Source organism: Petaurus breviceps, unplaced genomic scaffold (genome assembly GCF_028583685.1).
Source record: "Petaurus breviceps papuanus isolate PSGF00001 unplaced genomic scaffold, PetGlider_PUasm1.0 90579, whole genome shotgun sequence".
Lineage (NCBI taxonomy): Eukaryota > Metazoa > Chordata > Mammalia > Diprotodontia > Petauridae > Petaurus > Petaurus breviceps.
Window position 1 is genome coordinate 552,639 of NW_027187278.1, and position 9,171 is coordinate 561,809.

The following is a 9,171-nucleotide window of genomic DNA, read 5'->3' on the forward strand; positions in this document are numbered from 1 at the left end:
TTGTCAGCATGAGCTATAGAAACACTTCTCTTGTATTACAGAAATATGTACCCATAATATTTTGGTTAATTTGAACAAAACATATGGTTCATTTCTATTGCTAAGGTTGCATTAGATCAATAAACTTTGAGCTGTTCTGCTGTATATAGAAAGGAAACTGTAATCCTATAATAATGTTTGTTTAATTAATTTAAAGTTCTTACATAGCAAGCTCAAAGTATTCAGGGTGTTTTTTGCCTTTGAAAAATATCAAATATAATATTTCAGGCTTATAGTCACAGATTTCATAACAAATGTACCCTAGATGATTTGTATAATTATTAATTGATATACACATTATAGTTGGTTTTTCTAAGTCAATTAGTCAATCAATCAATGAACACTTGTTCAATACTTGCTATGTGCCAAACACTGTGCTAAGCACTGGGAATACACACACACACACACACACACACACACACACACACACACATGCAGCTCCTGCCCTTAAGGAGCTTATATTCTAATAGAGATGATGGCATAAATGGCATACATTTAAAAATGGAGTCTCTTGTTTAAAAAAAAAACTAAGTAAGCTGGTATGGTTGCATTGTAGAGTAAGTGGGGAGAAAATGTAGGAAGGGGTAAGGTTGTAAGAAGCTTTTTTTTAAGCAATTGGGGTTAAGTATCTTGCTCAAGGTTACATGGCCAGGTGTTTCTGGGTGGGTAATAAGTGTCTGAGCCCGGATTCGATCCCCAGGTCATCCCAACACTGGAGCAGGTGCTCTTACTGGCTGTACTACCGTGTTTCCCCGATAATAAGACACTGTCTTATTATTTTTTTGGACAGAAAAACACCAGAGGGCTTATTTTCAGGGGAGGGCTTATTTTAATGAACATTGACAGCAATTTTAATAAACAGGTAAATGTGAACAAAAAAATGTACCTTTATTCAATAAGCAAATCACTGGGGAAGAACAGGACGACGCGCTCACTGCTGCAGCTCTGATTGGATGCAGCTCAGAGCGCGGCGTGCGTTTCACCGGGGGGGGTGTGGGGGGGACGGTGCATACAGAGGGTACCGTAATGTAGTGTGTAGCACAGGGGATCACCTTCACTACAGTAGCAATCTCAATAGGGCTTATTTTCAGGGGAGGGCTTATTTTAGAGGAATCTTACACAGTAAGGGGAGGGCTTATTTTCTGGATAGGTCTTATTATCGGGGAAACATGGTACCTGGCCGCCCCAGTAAGAAGTTTTTAATGTCAAAGAAAGAATATTCTATTTGATTGTGAAGGTAATAGAATTTACTGTGGCTGACAAGGTCACACCTATGTTTTAGGAAAATTGCCTTGGAAGCTGTGTGGAAGATAAATTGGAAAAGGCGGGGGGGTGTTGAGGGACTTGAATCAGGGAGACCAATTAGAAGGCTTTTGCAGCAATTCCCTTGAGAATTGCTTAAGTTTTGAACTACAGTGATGGCTGTATGATTCGAGAGAAGGGGACATAAAAATATATTATTCTGAGAAAAGGTCCATAGACTTCATCAGACTGCCAAAGTAGTTCATGACCCAGAAAAGGTTAAGTGTCTAGGAGGAGAAGGTGGCCAACATTGTCAAAAGATTCAAACAGATCAAAATGATGGGGACTGAGAAAATGTAAGATTTGGTACTGAAAAGATCACTGGTAACTTTAGAGAGAGCAGATCAAGTTGAATGATGAGGTCATTAAACAGATTGCTATGAGTTTAGAAGAAAGTGAGGAAAGCAAGTAGAAGTACTATGTGTAAATGGATTTTTCAAAGGGTTCTGCTAGGAGAGAGCAGAGCTGCATAAGATGAAAGATGGCAGATATAATGAGTTGTTTTTATTTTGTTTTGTTTTTAAGATGGAGGAAGATTTGAGCATGTTTGTAGGTGACAGGGAAGAAGCTAATAGATAGGGAGAGTTTGAAATTTGAGAAAGATTGTCAACAATGTTGAGGGCAATGTGCTGGAGAAGGTGGATGTATATGGTATGAAGGGTGTGGTATATGTAGAAGGGGTGACCTAGTAAGGCAGAAGCATGTAAAGGAGTTTGTGACAGTAAGGGATGAATGTGAAATGAAGATATTCAAATCAATTCATTTCAAGAAATATTTATTAAGCATTGCGGTCAAGGTATTGTTCTAGACTATAGGGATAAAAAAATGAAAGAGTCATAGACTTTTAAGAAGCTTTTATTCTACTCAAGAGTTTTTGTGTCTGTTTATATCTTTTTTTTTTTTTGCTTTTTTGGAAGGGGGAAGTCTGGGCAATTGGGGTTTAGTGACTTGCCCAGGGTTACACAGCTAGTAATTATTAAGTGTCTGAGGCCAGATTTGAACTCAGGTCCTCCTGACTCCAGGGCCAATGGTCTATTCACTGCACCACCTAGCTGCCCCTGCTTATACCTTTTAAATAGATAATTTCAACAAACAAAAGCAATATATCATGGGTGGGGATAGTGGCAAAAAGGCAGGAGATGAACTTTTCAATCTGCAGTGTTGCAATCTTGTATTCATTATCCAGAATATACTTTATGAATATAAGGAATACATATACCTTTTCTCATTATTACTGACTTTCATAATGAGATAATCTTAGCCTAGGGCACTTTCCATAGCTGGCAAGGAACTAGCTCCCAAACAAGTGTGATCTAGCAGAAAGAACATGGACTGAGAAAGCCAAGTATCCTGCAATAGAATTTCATTTCTATTTCCTCTTTCCATGTGACCATTGTCAAGTTAACCAAACAATTGAAAACCTTTACATAGAAATTATTTAATAATAGATATTACCCTATAACAGGTAAAATTCAGTCATGCATTTTTGGTTTTCATAGTTCTGAACTTTATATTCAGATTTCCAACTCTTCAGACATATTGTAGATTTTAATAACTACACACTGTCATGTTCAACAATGATACTATATGATATCTATTGAAATAAGGTAAAAATGATTCCCTAGTTTTAAATTAGGAGCTGTGTTAAATGTAATGTTGCTCAGATATTGCATGTGGATCCAGTGGGGAAAAATAATTATCCAGATTGGATGATCATAGAAATCATTTTTATTATAACTTAAAACTAGCTAAAAAATAAAGAAAAATATCGGTTCTTTTAATTTTGGAGAACCAGAAAACCCTGCCAATTTCTACTTATGTCAAAAAGGGGATAGTTCTGTTCCTTTCCATGTAGTCAGTCAATCATCAAGCATTAAGCACCCACTACATGTCAGTAATTATATTATATGATAAGAGTACAAAAATGAGAGCAAGGCAGTCCATACCCTCAACATTATATGGGGGCGCAAGTGGTGGAAGAGGAAGTCACGTGGGGTGGAGGGAGAAGCAGGGGTAGAAGGAAGTGCAGAGAAACTGTACATGTTAATAGTCTTACAGAGAAGAGAATACAGGAATTAGGAGGAAAGTGGCTCCTAGACCTATGAATTCATTTTTGTAAGTATCTGAAAGTGAGGCATCTACAATTGTACGTTAACAATTGTTCTGCAACATGTAATCTTAAAAAGTTGCCCTGGCCACTGAAAGGTTAAGTGAATCACTCTGGGTTACATAGCCAGTATGTGTCAGAGTAGGACTTGAATTCACTCCTTCTGACTCCCCTGCCAGTTCTCTATGGAGCACTATCTCACTTTAAAAATGGTGTATGTCATTCTCCAATTGATAAATGGTTAAAGGATATGTATGAACAGGCATTTTTCAGATGAAGAAATCAAAGCTATCTATAGTCATATGAAAAACTGCTCTATATCACTATTGATTGATTAGAGAAATGCAAATTAAAACAACTCTGAGGTACCACCTTACACCTATCAGATTGGCTAATATGACAGAAAAGGAAAATGGTAAATGTTGGAGAAGACATGGGAAAATTGGAACACTAATGCATTGTTGGTGAAGTTGTTTATTGATCCAGCCATTCTGGAGAGCAATTTGGAACTATACCCAAATGGCTATAAAACTGTGCTATACCCTTTGATCCAGTAATAGTGTAATTAGGTCTATAGCCCAAAGAGATCATAAAAAAGGGAAAAGCTTCCAAATGTACAAAATATTTATTGCAGTTTGTGTGTGTGTGTGTGTGTGTGTGTGTGCATGGCAAAGAATTGGAAACTGAGGGGATTCCCATCAATTGGAGAATGGCTGAATAAGTTGTGGTATATAAAATGAATGGAATAAAACTACTATTTTGTAAGAAATGATGAGCTGGTGGATTTAAGAAAAACCTGGAAGGATTTACATGAACTGATGAGCTGAGTGAAGTGAACAGAATGAAGATAACATTGTATACAGTAACAGCAACATTGTGTGATGACCAGCTATGAAAAGACTTAGCTCATCTCAGCAATACAATGATCAAAGAGAATTCCAAGACTCATGATGGAAAATGCTATCCACATCCAGAGAAAGAATTGTGGAATCTGAATGCATATCAAAGTACACTATTTCCATTTTTTTTCTTTTTTGTGGCTTCCCCCTTTTGTTGTGATTCTTCTTTCACAACATGACTAATGTGGAAATATGTTTGACATGATTGTACACATATAACCTCTATCAAATTGTTTACTCTCTTAGGGAGGGAAGGGAAGGAGAGGAATTTGGAACTCAAAATTTTACAAAAATGAATGTTGAGAACTATCTTTGCATTTAATTGGGAAAAATAAAATACTATTAAGTTAAAAAAAGGATGTATGCAAAATATAGGTAGTAACAATGGGAAGAATGAAAGTATAGAGGGATGTTTCAGGCAATATGCAGTTTCTTGTCTTTAAAACTGGTAGAAGAAGACAGATTGGTTGCCATTTATACTATGCTTCTTATCTTTCCAATGTTGGCACCTCTGTTCCCAACAGAACCTCTTCCTCTAAGGAAGTCCTTAGTTCTCTTGCTGAACTCTGTTCTGCTATCATCTTTCTTCTTGCTATCATTGCTCCCTGCTCCCCAGATGCCTCTTCCCCATCTCCCTCTCCCCCTCAAACTCATTGCTATCTCACTCTTCTACAATCAGCTTTAGATCACCAAGGCAATGGGAGATAGCTGGTATGTGGTTCTGTTGTAACCCTCATCCCTTCTCACACACTGATTTTCCTTCTCAAACCAGAGGGGGCAGCAGAGAGCAGCAAACTCAAGAAAATCACTTTTTTCCCAACTTCAAGAAGTGGTGAATGGCAATAGTTTTGCCTGGAACCCTTGACCAATGACATCAATGCTTTCTCTAACCAATCAGGAATCACTCAGCAGAAGGCTTCTCCCTCTGAATCACCATAGCTCCAACTAAGCAACTTTACAGTACCCAAAACTGTCTTCATCACTTCTTTTTCAGATTCCTTTTCCCCCTTCTTTTGTATATATACTGTCCTCTTTTGTATATTTATTCTTGCTACATTTTAGTACCTTAAATGAGAGTTTCCTGACTCTCAGTGACTCCCTTTTTAATTAAAAAGCTACAACTTTTCAAATTTCCCCTATCAAAATGATTATTAAAAAATTGATTATACCCCAATCTCTAGACGATTACATCATTTCTCATTGCCTTGGTTTCATGCTCTTTAATCATTAAAGTACATATGCAAATTAGCTGATATAGCCAGCATACTTTAGTTCTGATAAGTCCAAAAATGTCTTTTATTTTTAGTTTTTGCAAAATCAGAAAAGACCCTTTATTATGATGACAATGCCACTTACTATAATTTTGAGATAGCTTGTTTTACCTTATATGGATTACATATAGAAATAAGATTTACCTGAAATGCTTTTTTCCAGCTATATTTTATTTTCTACATAGCATCTGCCATAGGTTCCCCCACAAGGCGCCATGCATGTTTACTTTAATCAAGAAATTTTTAAACCCTTTAGAAATATATCCACTCAACACCTTACTTACTAGTGATATTTAAGGGTTTGTTTTGAGGCAGTTAAACAAAGCTCGAAAATTCCAAGACATCCATAATAAGAATATTCATTCATCTTTCAAGGAGGCTATTTCCCATCTGCCAGATTTAATTCTAAAATTTCATGTGTTGGTTCTAAAAATGAAATTAGGCAGTAAAGTACAGTAAGAGGTAATGATAAACTCCATAGAAAGAATGCTAGCTTTCAGTGATGAAATTAATCCTCAAAGTTGGGGACTTTATTACCATAATACACTAAATAACTAGATTGTACCATGTTGTATGAAGTAACAAAGCAATTAACATGGCAGTTTTACCTGCTAGTGCACACCTGACCTTCATTGCTTTAACTTAATTCACTAAATTACCTTTATCACACCTCCTCACCCAGATATCATTACTTCCATTTGGCACAATCAGAATTTAAGAGGTATTACTAAACTGTATAGAAAGAATTCTCATTTCAGTGTTAGTGAATTTATCTCAAATAGATGGACAATTACATGAAAATTTGTACAAAACAGCGCCAATTTCCTTAAAAATCCACCAACTTTATACTTTTATAGTCTTTACCAGATGACTTGCTGGTGTTTAGATGAGATTGTCCAGCTAGAAAAAGTAATAGAAATAAACCAAAACTTTGGAAGGGCATTGTAAAAGAAATATTTGTAACATTTTCCCCCTTTGACCCATAAAAAAGGGAATACCATTATTTTCAATAAAAAACCAAAGTGCAGTCATAACAGGGTAGGTAACATATTTGTATCAGTTTTGTCCAAAGCTAAACTACGCATTTTTTAAAAAACAAAAATTACATTAGTTAGGCCAAGTGTGATTACTTGCCAGTGCTAAGAGCTTTTGTGCACAAAAACTGTAGTAAAGATTCTGTGGCCAGTGGAATTATTTGTGCCTGGTTGCTTTAAATGCTTTCCACCCCCATCAAATTCTAATAATGGTTGACCCAAAGAACACACAAGTTTCACATTAATCTGTTCTAATGGTCTCAAAATTTTCTAACAGATTTTTGGTCAAGTTGTTTCCATTTAAAAAATACTAATTTTAAAAAATAATAACTTAAAACTGCCACAAAACAAATGGTCCACAAAAACATTCCTTTCTTCCTGAAGCTTTTATGGTGCATTGTAATCATTAACCAGTCTTTTACTATTAAATTTAAATGGCCAATTGAGATGAACAGTTCTGAGATCATTCTTCCACCACTGATTAAGGCCAGGGTGGCAGGTGTTGTACAGAATATTCATTTAGCCTTGTGGGACTTCTGGGCAGATTTTGTGACCTTGCCAGCTCCAGCAGCCCTCTTGTCAACTGCCATGATAACAACAACTGTAACAGTCTGCCTCATATCACATACAGCAAAACAAACCAGAGGGGGATAATAAGAGAAACTCTCCACATACCTGGGCTTGCCTGGAAACATGTGAACAATGACAGCATCACCAGATTCCAGGAATTTAGGGCCATCTTCAAGCTTTTTACCAGAACGACAATCAATTTTCTCCTTTAATTCAACAAACTTGCCAGTAATGTGAGCAGTGTGACAATCCAGAACAGGTGCATGGCCAGCATTGACTTGGCCTGGACATTCAGGATAATGACCTGTGCAGTGAAGCCAGCTGCTTCCATAGGTAAAGCATTCTTACTATCTCCAGCCATATTACCATGGCGGACATCTTTGATAGACATGTTCTTGACATCGAAATTATTGTTATCCCTAGGCAGAGCCTCAGTCAAAGTTTCATGGTGCATTTCAACAAATTTTACTTCAGTTGTAACATTGACTGGAGCAAAGGTGATCACCATGCCTGGTTTTAGAACACTAATTTCCACTTAGCCAACAGGAACAGTACTAATACTGCCAATCTTGTAGACATCTTGAAGGGATAGATGAAGGGGCTTGTCAGGACGCAATCCCAAATTTCAAGCAGTGTATATCCATTAGCATTGATTCTTAAAAGTGACTTTCTATCCCTTGAACTAAGGCATATTAGAGATTGGATCCAGGATGTTGTCCCCATTCCAACCTGAAATTGGCACAAAAGCTACTGTGTCAAGGTTGTAGTCAATTTTCTTAATTGACTTCCTTGACAATTTTCTCATATCTCTTCTGGTTGTAGTGGGACTTAGTGGAATTCATTTTGTTCACACCAACAATCAGTTTTTTCACACCTAGTGTGTAGGCCAGAAGGGCACACTCACAGGTCTGCCCAGAAACCAGCTTCAAATTCACCAATACCAGCAGTAACAATCTGGACAATGCAGTCAACCTGAGATGTGCCTATAATTATATTCTCTGTGTTATGGAGAATCAATAATAGCCATGTAATACTTGCTGGTCTCAAATTTCTATAGCAAGATACCAATAGTGATACCTTGCTCACATTTAGCCTTCAGCTTATCCAAGACCCAGGCATATTTGAAAGAGCCCTTTTCCATCTCAGCAGACTCCCTCTTGAACTTCTCATATAATGGTTCTTTTATCAGTTCCACCACATTTATACATGGGGTGGCCAGCAGTGGGGGACTTGCCAGAGTCTACGTTTCTAATGACAACAATATTAATGTGAGTCTTTTCCTTGCCAATTTTAGAGGTTGTTTAGCAATGGTTTTCACCACACATGTATTCTGGTGGCACGTCTGTTGTGAAAAAGGATGTTGGGATTTCTGAGGTATTATTAACGTGTTTTTTGAAGTCCCTTAATATGAGGGCAGGAGTTTGGGGTGGAGCACAGAGCTAGGCACTGAACTTATTGAGAAAGGAGGAAAAATGTACTGGGAATTGGTAAATAATTGCCACCAGGATTTGAATTGGTGCTAGAGATAATCTTAAACAATAGGGTATATTGCTGAGCTATGGCAGCAGAGGGAGTCTAGAAGTAGAAATGAAGATCAACTATTATTCTGACTCCCTTTTCAGGCCTATGAGTTGGGAAGTATTCAAGAAAATATAACCAGCACTAGAAATGATCACCAAAGAGAGAATGTCATTACCAGGGAGCCAGATTACAGGATTGTATAGAATGAGAAAGAGAAGAGGTCTAAAATGAAGATTTTCAGTTACAGAAAAGCAGTTGTAGAGGATATATTGGAAGCTGTAGGTATATAGGTAGTTTGACATGGAGTGGGTGAAGTTTAATGTGCATATGAATGAGGAAGCAGACAGATAGTGTATGAGGATTTTTCTTTTGTATTTAGGACTTTAGCATCATTGGTATGGGGAGAGTAAGAGAAACTTGGGAGTGTG

General features: G+C 37.1%; 1 pseudogene; it reads right to left on the reverse strand.

The window, feature by feature from the left end:
• Positions 1 to 6,792: 6,792 nt before the first annotated feature.
• Positions 6,793 to 8,511, reverse strand: LOC138142441 (elongation factor 1-alpha 1 pseudogene; annotated as a pseudogene).
• Positions 8,512 to 9,171: the final 660 nt, after the last annotated feature.